This window comes from Neoarius graeffei, chromosome 11, assembly GCF_027579695.1.
Source record: "Neoarius graeffei isolate fNeoGra1 chromosome 11, fNeoGra1.pri, whole genome shotgun sequence".
In the NCBI taxonomy this organism is placed as follows: domain Eukaryota; kingdom Metazoa; phylum Chordata; class Actinopteri; order Siluriformes; family Ariidae; genus Neoarius; species Neoarius graeffei.
The window spans coordinates 20,182,869-20,193,502 of record NC_083579.1 but is presented as its reverse complement, the minus strand read 5'-3'; the positions used below and the strand labels follow the sequence as shown (position 1 = coordinate 20,193,502).

At 44.2% G+C, this 10,634-nt stretch overlaps 1 protein-coding gene across 4 annotated transcripts in view; it reads right to left on the bottom strand.

The window, feature by feature from the left end:
• Positions 1-10,634, bottom strand: part of LOC132894163 (alpha-(1,6)-fucosyltransferase-like) — a 314,613-nt gene that overhangs the window by 47,592 nt on the left and 256,387 nt on the right. The gene's annotated exons all lie outside the window — the stretch shown is intronic.

Here is a 10,634-nt window from a genome sequence, read left to right as displayed (position 1 = left end):
ACAATCACCTAACCCACACTCCAAGCCCACTGCAGAGAACTTGGGAGAGACTGTTTTCCGCCGCATTGCTGCCAACAACCAGCTCGCACCTTCTGTTGAAGACACAGTCTTTCTGAAGAAGATGGAAGGAGTCTTCAAAGATGAAACTAACAGCTGGGTTGCACTGTTGCCATTTAGGAGCCTCAGGCGTCTGCTCCCAGACAACAGACCCTATGCATACAAGCGACTTATGTCTCTTCGCCGCACGCTCGATAAGAAAGAAGACATGAGAGCACACTTTGTCGAATTCATGCAGAAAATGATTGATAAACATGCAGAGCTTGCACCATCTTGTGATAAGGACAAAGAGAGATGGTATCTTCCCACATTTGGCGTCTACCACCCACAGAAGCCTGGGAAGATTCGGGTGGTGTTCGACTCAAGTGCACAGTTTGAAGGAGTGTCTCTCAACGACGTGCTGCTTAAGGGGCCCGACTTGAACAACACCCTTTTGGGCGTGCTCCTCCGATTTCGAAAGGAACTGGTCACCATACCAGCTGACATAGAACACGTTTTACTGTTTTGTTGTTCGTGAAGATCACAGAGATTTCCTTCGTTTTCTCTGGTATGAAGACAATTATCTCAGCAAGGATGTGGAAGACTACCGTATGAGAGTCCATGTCTTTGGAAATAGTCCCTCTCCAGCAGTGGCAATCTTCGGGCTGAGAATGGCAGCAAGGGAGGCAAAAGGTGTATGCGGCAGTGATGCAGGACACTTCAGAGAGCGGGACTTTTATGTTGATGATGCCCTGAAATCCTTTCCGACTGAAGCTGAGGCTGTTGATGTCCTACAGAGAGCTCAAAAGATGCTCGCTCTCTCTAATCTGCGTCTCCATAAGATTGCCTCCAACAAAGTGGAAGTGATGAATGCCTTTTCCCCAGAAGACAGGGCCAAGGAAATAAAAGATTTGGATCTCTCCACGGATGAGCTTCCTGTCCAGCGCAGCTTGGGAGTGAGTTGGAACATCATGTCTGATACATTCACTTTCCATGTTCCACAGGGCCAGAAGCCCTTCACTCGCCGTGGGATACTTTCAGTTGTAAACAGCCTGTTTGATCCTCTAGGCTTCCTTGCCCCTGTAACAATCAAAGGAAGACGTTTTCTCAGACAGCTCTCCAACAGTGACCTTGAATGGGATAGCTCTCTACCCCCTGACATGTATGATGGCTGGAGAAGCTGGCAAGATTCGCTGCAGGATCTTCAGACACTGCATATCCCTCACACATATGTCTCCTTCTCCATTTCACAAGCCAAGTGTATTGAGCTTTGCATGTTCTCAGATGCTTCAATCAGAGCTATAGCTGCAGTAGCCTATCTGAAGGTAACACATGGAGATGGACACAGTGAAGTCGGCTTCATCATGGGTAAGGCCAAGCTGGCTCCAGTACCAGAGCTCACCATTCCCAGACTGGAGCTCTGCGCCACGGTGCTCGCTGTGGAGTTGTCAGAGCTCCTCACAGAAGAAACTGACATGAAAATAGACAAAACTACATTATACACTGACAGTAAAGTGGTGTTAGGATACATAAATAATCAGCACAGAAGATTCCACGTATACGTAAACAATCGTGTGCAGAGGATCAAGCAATCTTCCCAACCAGACCAGTGGAGATATGTCTCAACAGAGCACAACCCAGCTGATCATGGCTCTAGGTCTGTAGCAGCAGGAAAGCTTGCCAGCACCACATGGTTATGTGGTCCAGCATTTCTTTTGCAGCCTGAGAGCACAACACCTGAGAAAGGCCCATTTGAACTCATTAACCCAGAGTCAGATGTTGAAATTCACTCTAATGTGACAGTGCTTGCCACCACAGTGTCTACAAATCATTTGGGTTCAGCATGCTTTGAGCACTTCTCTATGTGGACATCCTTCATCAAAGCAGTGGCTTACCTTCATCACAGCTTCATCAAATCTAGAGAAGACACCAGCTGTACAGGCTGGCACCTCTGCAAGACAAGTCTCACAGATGAAGGTTTACTGTAAGTGAAGCAGAACACACAGTGATCAGATGTGTCCAGCACAAAGTGTATTCAGAAGAAATGAAATGCATCATGGCCAAACGAGATCTCTCCTCCAACAGTTCTCTTCACAAGCTTCATCCGGTGATTGATGAAAATGGCCTACTGCAGGTAGGAGGACGCCTTGCAGAGTCAAAAGTTGTCAAGTCATGAAGCCAATCCTCTTCTGATCCCAGGCAAGCATCACATTGCTACACTGCTCATCCGTCATCATCAAATCAAATCAAAATCAAATCAAGTTTATTTGTACAGCGCTTTTAACAATAAACATTGTCGCAAAGCAGCTTTACAGAATTTGAACGACTTAAAACATGAGCTAATTTTATCCCTAATCTATCCCCAATGAGCAAGCCTGTGGCGACGGTGGCAAGGAAAAACTCCCTCAGACGACATGAGGAAGAAACCTCGAGAGGAACCAGACTCAAAAGGGAACCCATCCTCATTTGGGCAACAACAGACAGCCTGACTATAATATTAACAGTTTTAACAGGTATAACCCTCAACTGTCCTCATGGGGCCGTCCTTCACAGGAGTGGGGCGATAAAACTCCGACCAGACACAGGGCACCAGGATGGATCAAGCAGGTCCGAGGGGCAGAAGAGGCCAGCATCTCAATCCCAGGATCAACATGTAACTCAGAGGGACAGATGGGGGGGGGGGGGGGGGGGGAGAGAGAGAGAGAAAGAAAACACGTTGTTAGGTATGCCCTAAAAATGACAAGTATTAAATCTGTGTGGTAGACTCGCAGAGACGAGAGTCTTTACATCAGGCATAACACACAATGGCATGTTAATATGGTAAAATATATCATGACCTGCTCTGGCTGGATGCTTGATTGGGTGATGGGAGCACACTCCTCAGCAATGATGAGATGCAGATGGGACCCTTAGGGCTGGCCAAGACAATTCAGTTACATTTCACCGGGTCTGGGACATGCGACAGAATGTCTGACGGCCGATTCCCTGCAGGCTACGATAGCCAGTCGAGGTCTCCACCAAAAGATTTCCTGTTGACTCCATGTAACTCAGAGGGACAGATTTGGGGTGGGGGTGGAGGGAAAGAAAACACAGGTGGTTAGGTATGCCCAATGTCACCTGAATAAGTAGGAACAGTATACATATTGCACCGAGTACAAGCAGGGACTCCGGCAACTAACTATGACAGCATAACTAAAAGGAGAGAGCCAGAAGGTAACACAGGCATGAGGGAGCCCTGGGACATAAAGCAGCCAGCCACTACACCGTCAACAAACTCGAGTGAGCAAGTGAGTGGGGACTGACAGCATCCATACATCCCAGTTTACCAAAACACTCTATGTCTGAGGACCCTCCAGATCTACTCCTTTACCTCATAAACACCATTAACAAAAGGCTTGACTAAACAGATATGTTTTCAGCCTAGACTTAAATGCTGAGACTGTGTCCGATTCCCGAACATTACTTGGAAGGCTGTTCCATAACTGTGGGGCTTTGTAAGAAAAGGCTCTGCCCCCTGATGTAGCCTTCACTATATGAGGTACCAGCAGATAGCCTGCACCTTTTGATCTAAGTAGGCGTGGCGGGTCATAGAGGAGCAGAAGTTCACTCAGGTACTGTGGTGCGAGACCATTTAGTGCTTTAAAAGGTCAATAGTAGTATTTTATAATCAATACGAAGATTGATTGGGAGCCAATGCAGTGTGGATAAGACAGGCGTGATGTGGTCATATTTTCTAGTTCTAGTAAGGACTCTTGCTGCTGCATTTTCAACTAACTGGAGCTTGTTTATGCACTTATTGGAACATCCAGACAGTAAGGCATTACAATAATCCAACCTGGAGGTAACGAAAGCATGGACTAGTTTTTCTGCATCATGCAATGACATTAAATTTCTTATCTTTGCAATATTTCTGAGATGAAAGAAAGCTATCCGGGTGATGTTATCAATGTGAGTTTCGAATGAAAGACTGGGGTCAATAATCACTCCGAGGTCTTTTACTGCTGCACGTGAAGAAACAGAAAGGCCATCCCGAGTCACTGTGTAATCAGAAAACTTACTTCTAGCTGTATGTGGTCCTAGTACTTCAGTCTTGTCAGAGTTAAGCAGAAGGAAATTAATAAGCATCCAGTGTCTAATGTCCTTTACACATTCCTCAATTCTATTAAGCTGGTGTCTCTCATCAGGTTTTGCAGAGACATACAACTGTGTGTCATCAGCATAACAGTGGAAACTAATACAATGTTTACGAATAATATTGCCCAGAGGTAACATATATAGAGAAAAAAGCAGTGGACCCAAGACAGAACCTTGTGGAACACCAAACTTTACCTCGGTACGTCTAGAAATATCACCATTTATATCAACATACTGATAACGATCAGTTAGATAAGACCTGAGCCAGTAGAGGGCCATTCCCTTAACTCCCACAACATTTTCTAGTCTATCCAGAAGAATGGAATGATCAATGGTATCAAATGCTGCACTAAGGTCAAGCAACACAAGTAGCGAGACACAGCCCTGATCAGACGCCAACAGTAGGTCGTTTACTACTTTAACCAGTGCTGTCTCTGTGCTATGATGAGGTCTGAATCCTGACTGATACATTTCATGGATGTTATTCCTATGTAAATATGAGCATAACTGCTGTGCCACAGCTTTTTCAAGGATCTTGGAGATAAAGGGGAGGTTTGATATTGGCCGATAATTGGACAGCTGACAGGGATCAAGGTCAGGTTTTTTAATCAGGGGTTTGATAACTGCTAGTTTAAAGGATTTGGGTACATAGCCAATCATAAGAGAAGAATTTATTATTTTTAGAAGCGGTTCAATTACTCCAGGCATTATCTGTTTGAATAGATGTGTCGGTAAGGGATCTAGTACGCAAGTTGAGGCTTTTGATGTAGAGATTAATGAAAGTAATTCAGTTTCTTTTAGGGGAGTAAAACATTCTAACTGATGATCTGATACAGTTATATTGTTAACTACAAGGTCACTTTCATTGTCTAACCTTAAATTAGTAGTTTGAACTTTTTGTCGGATATTCTCAATTTTGTCATTCAAAAAGTTCATGAAGTCGTTGCTACTACATACTGCAGGTGTGCATGTGTTGATAGTGGACTTATTCCTGGTTAATTTTGCTACAGTATTAAATAGGAATCTAGGATTATTTTTGTTATCTTCTATTAGGGAGGAGAAATATGTTGATCTCGCAGCACTAAGAGCTTTTCTATACTTCAGGAAGCTCTCCTTCCAAGCTAATTTGAACACTACCAATTTTGTTTGATGCCATTTACGTTCCAATTTTCGAGTGGTCTGTTTTAATGTGCGAATGTCATCATTATACCAGGGTGCTAATTTTTTGTCTCTGACCATTTTCCTTTTTAGAGGAGCTACATTATCTAAAGTATGGCGGAATGTTGACTCTAAGCATTCAGTTGCCTGATCAAGTTCTGCAGGGGCTGACAGTGACCCAATCAAAGTTGACAGCTCTGGGAGATCATTTATAAAGCTCTGTGCAGTAGTTGACGTGAAAGTACGTTTAATACAGTAGCGTGGTGAGGTGCATATATTATTACTCAGACATATTTTGAATGAGATGAGACAATGATCTGAGATAATTTCAGACTGTGGAACTATGACTATATTGTCTACGTTTAATCTGAATGTTAGTATTAGATCAAGGGTGTGACCACCATTATGGGTCGGTCCTATGACATTCTGATTAATCCCGACTGAATCTAAGATGGACACAAACGCTGTTTTTAAAGGGTCTTCTGGGTTATCGAAGTGAATATTAAAATCTCCGACAACTAAAGCTTTGTCTAAGGAAATAACCAGATCTGAGATAAAATCTGCAAATTCAGAAAGAAACTCAGAATATGGCCCCGGGGGCCTGTAAATAATAAGCAATGGAATTAACTGGGTAGACTTATTTTTCGAGGCTACATACATTATATGAGTATGAAGAACTTCAAATGTATTAAATTTATAACCAGGTTTTTGTGTTACACCTAGATAATCGTTATAAATAACCGCAACGCCTCCTCCTCTGCCAGTTAGACGAGGCTGGTGTATATAACTGTATCCAGGAGGACTCGCTTCATTTAATGCTATATATTCATTTGGCTTAATCCATGTTTCTGTTAAACACAGTACATTAAACTCCTGATCAGTAATGAGTTCATTAACCATTAGCGCTTTAGATGTAAGAGATCTAATATTTAATAGCCCCACCTTTAGATCAAAGGTGCTGGCAGCAGCTGTACAGTCAGTATGATCTAATTTTATCTTGATTAGGTTACTAGAACAAACTCTCTGAAAATTTCTACCTTTTTGTTGAGCTCGGGGAACAGACAGACACAGTCTCGATGTAGTGGGCCCTGAGTGACGACTCTGTGCAGCTAGCAGACAGTCGGTTTAGCCTGTTCGTCTGCTCCCTGGCCTTGGCTCTGGATTGTCAGAAATTAACTAGGCCTGTTCTGAGACTATGACCTATGCTGCAGGAAATGAGAGCAGCACCTTCCCGAGTGGGATGGATACCGTCCCGCCCTAACAGGCCAGCAGTGTCCTCAAAATTAGCCCAATTATCTATAAAGCCCACACTGTTTTCAGAGCACCACCTGGACAGCCAGCAGTTCAGTGACCATAACCTGCTGTAAGCTACATCGCCACGCCACATTGGGATGGGGCCAGAGCATACTACAGCATCGGACATCGCCTTCGCCAATTTAAACACCTCTACAAAGTTACTCTTAGTAACCTCAGACTGACGAAGGCGTATATCATTAGCTCCTGCATGGATAACTATCTTTGAGAACCTGTGCTTGCCTAGGACCCTAAGATTACCTGCTATGTCCGGCGCCCTGGCTCCTGGTATACACCTGACTAAAGCTGCTGGTGCCCCTAAAGGCTGAGCTAATTTCACATGCCGTATGATAGAGTCCCCTATAACCAGAGCTCTTTCAGGTTTCTCAGTGGGTGCATCACTAAGGAGAGCAAACCTGTTCGACACGTGATGCGGAGAGGAGTGGTGCTCCCGTGGGCGAGCCTCAGCGGTAGCTTTGGCTCTACGCTTATGCCGCCGAGCCGTCACCCATTCGTCCTGCTGTAAGGGCTCTAATGCCGGAGTTGGGGGATTACTAACTCCACCTAGGGCGTCCAGACTTTCCCTAACAGAAACTACACTGTTCTCACGCTCACTAACCTGCTCTAAAGCCTGGACACGCGCTTCTAGCACTGTAATCTTCATGTGGCATCATCATCATGTGGCTGTAAAGCATCAAGGGAGACACTTCAGTGAGGGAGCTGTTAGAGCAAGTAGGAGCCAAAAGAGTATTAGCAGCATTATCCATGGATGTGTTACTTGCAGGAAGCTACGAGGCAGAGAGGAGCGGCAAATCATGGCTGACTTGCCAGCCGAACGTTTACAGACTGACCCCCCTTTTTCTTATGTGGGCCTTGATGTATTTGGACCATGGGAGGTCATTGCACGCCGCACTAAACAGTAAGAGATGGCCGGTTTTGTTTACATGCATGTCCACTAGAGCGGTTCACATAGAAGTGATTGAGACTATGAGCTCTTCCAGCTTCATCAATGCACATCGCAGGTTCTTCGCGATCAGAGGTACTGCTAAGCAGTTGAGGTCAAACTGTGGGACCAACTTCATTGGTGCATCCAGGGAGCTGAAGCTGGATCCTCCAAAGTCTGGCGAGACAAGTGTAGACAACTACCTCCGCAATCAGAGATGATGTTCGTGGGTGTTCAATCCTCCCCACTCATCGCACATGGGTGGTACGTGGGAGCGCATGATAGCAATTGCACGACGTATCCTGGATTCAATGCTCTTACAAGCAAGCCACTCCAAGCTTGGCTGAAGTTACAGCTATTATTAATGCAAGACCTTTAGTGCCTGTCTCCTCTGACCCAGAAGCTCCTCTGATCTTAACCCCCTCAACCATACTCACCCAGAAGTTTGGTGCCCTCTCACCTCCCCCTGGAGACTTCACCAAAGCTGACATGTTTAAACATAAGTGGAAGAGGGTTCAAGTTCTTGCTGACACTTTCTGGGTTCGATAGCGGAAAGAATACCTCAACATGCTCCAGAGTCGTTAAAAGTGGCAGTTCAGCAGGCCAAACATGAAGGAAGGAGACATTGTTCTTTTAAAGGACAAGTCACAGCAAGACTACAAAGACCTTCCTCAGACCCATTTCAGAGTGTATTCTTCTCTTATCTCCAGGAGATTAGGTTGGGTAAATTTGTTATTGTGACATTTTTAAATAATGTCAGGTGGGGAGTGTGTTGGAACTGTTTGTGTCTGCATTTGCAGTAGTATTTCCAGGCCTGCAGGGGGTATAGTTTGTTTATGGGTTTTTTTTTCCACAGTCTGTGTTAGCCAATGACGTATCAGGAAGTGATTCTCCTTCTGCTCCGTATTGACGGAGGTGCTTTTAGCGCACTGATGCTAAGCTTTCCAACTGATTGTTTGCAGCCCTTGTAGTGGCAATATAAGTGAGTAATTATTGTTAGGGTGCAACTGTTTGCAGCATTTGTCACTATCTGTCATTTTGTAAGTTTAAAGTTTGAGATGCGATCGCGGACTGTCATAGATCTGCAATACTAGATCCGCCATCTCAGTTATTGCACGTCAACTCGTTTAACGTCAATGTATTTTCATCGGTTGTAAATCGAGGCTTTCTGTACTTTGTTTATTTTCAGTTTCACACTTTTGGCATTAAATCCTGTCCAACCACAACTTTGCCTGTTCCTTGGAGGACGTGATGTCAGAAAGAGTTTAGCTGGCTGTGAATCCCAGTATAGGACAGGAGTCACACTGGGTGTAACAGTACACACACACACACACGAGTTTCCTCCGGAGCACCCGGAGGAAACCCACGCGGACACGGGGAGAACCCGTCCGGTTTCCCCCACAGTCCAAAGACATGCAGGTTAGGTTAACTGGTGACTAAATTGACCGTAGGTATGAATGTGAGTGGGAATGGTTGTCTGTGTCCATGTGTCAGCCCTGTGATGACCTGGCGACTTGTCCAGGGTGTACCCCGCCTTCCGCCCATAGTCAGCTGGGATAGGCTCCAGCTTGCCTGCGACCCTGTAGAACAGGATAAAACAGCTACAGATAATGATACACACACACACACACACACACACACACACTAGTGCATCTCAAAAAATTAGAATATTGTGAAAAAGTTCAATATTTTCCATCAGTTATTTAAGAAAGTGAAAATGTTATACATTATAGACTCATTACACAAACTAAAATGTTTCAAGCATTTTTCTATTTTAATTAGTATGGCATACAGTACAAAAACATAAAAAAAACCCATCTCAAAATATTAGAATATTTCATTTCGAGTTTGAGTAAAACAGTATGAACACAGTGCACCTCTCGGTCTAGTTCAGTACACACAACCACAATCATGGGGAAGACTGCTCACTTGACTGTTGTCCAGAAGATGATCACTGATGCCCTCCACAAGGAGGGTAAGTCACAAAAGGTCATTGCTAAAAAGGGTGGCTGGAAAAGGTGCACAAGCAACAGGGATGGCTGCAGTCTTGAGAGGATCGTCAAGAAAAGTTGATTCAAGAATTTGGGAGAGCTTCACAAGGAATGGACTGAGGCTGGTGTCAGTGTATCAAGACCCATCATGAACGGACATCTTCAAGAAAGGGGATGCAACTTTTGCATTCCTAATATCAAGCTACTCCTGAGCCAGAGACAATGTCAGAAGTGTCTTATCTGGGCTAAGGAGAGAAAAAAATGGACTGTTGCTCAGTGGTCCAAAGTCCTCTTTTCAGATGAAAGTACATTTTGCATTTAATTTGGAAATCACAGTTCTAGAGTCTGGAGGAAGAGTGAAGAGGCACAGAATCCAAGGTGTTTGAAGCCCAGTGTGAAGTTTCCACAGTCTGAGATGATTTGGGGTGCCATGCCATCTGCTGGTGTTGGTCCACTGTATTTTATCAAGTCCAAAGTCAACACAGCCATCTACCAGGAGATTTTAGAGCACTTCATGCTTCCATCTGCTGACGAGCTTTTTGGAGATGCTGATTTCCTTTTCCAGCAGGACTTGGCACCTACCCGCAGTGCCAAAACTACTACCAAATGGTTTGCTGACCATGATATTACTGTGTTTGATTGGCCAGCCAACTTGCCTGACCTGAACCCCATCGAGAATCTATGGGGTATTGTCAAGAGGAAGATGAGAAACACCCGACCCAAAAATACAGATACGCTGAAGGCCAATATCAAAGCAACCTGGGCTTCAATAACACCTCAGCAGTGCCACAGACTGATCACCTCCATGCCACACCACATTGATACAGTAATTCATGGTAAAGGAGCCCCAACCAAGTATTGAGTGTGTAAATGAATATACTTTTCAGAAGTTGGACATTTCTGTATTGTAAATCCTTTTTTTGATTGATCTTAGGGAATATTCTAATAATTTGATATACTGGATTTCTGATTTTCATGAGCTTTAAGCCATAATCATCAAAATTAAAACAAAAAAGGCTTTAAATATTTCACTTTATATGCAATGAATATAGAATATATGAAAGTTTACCTTTTTGAAT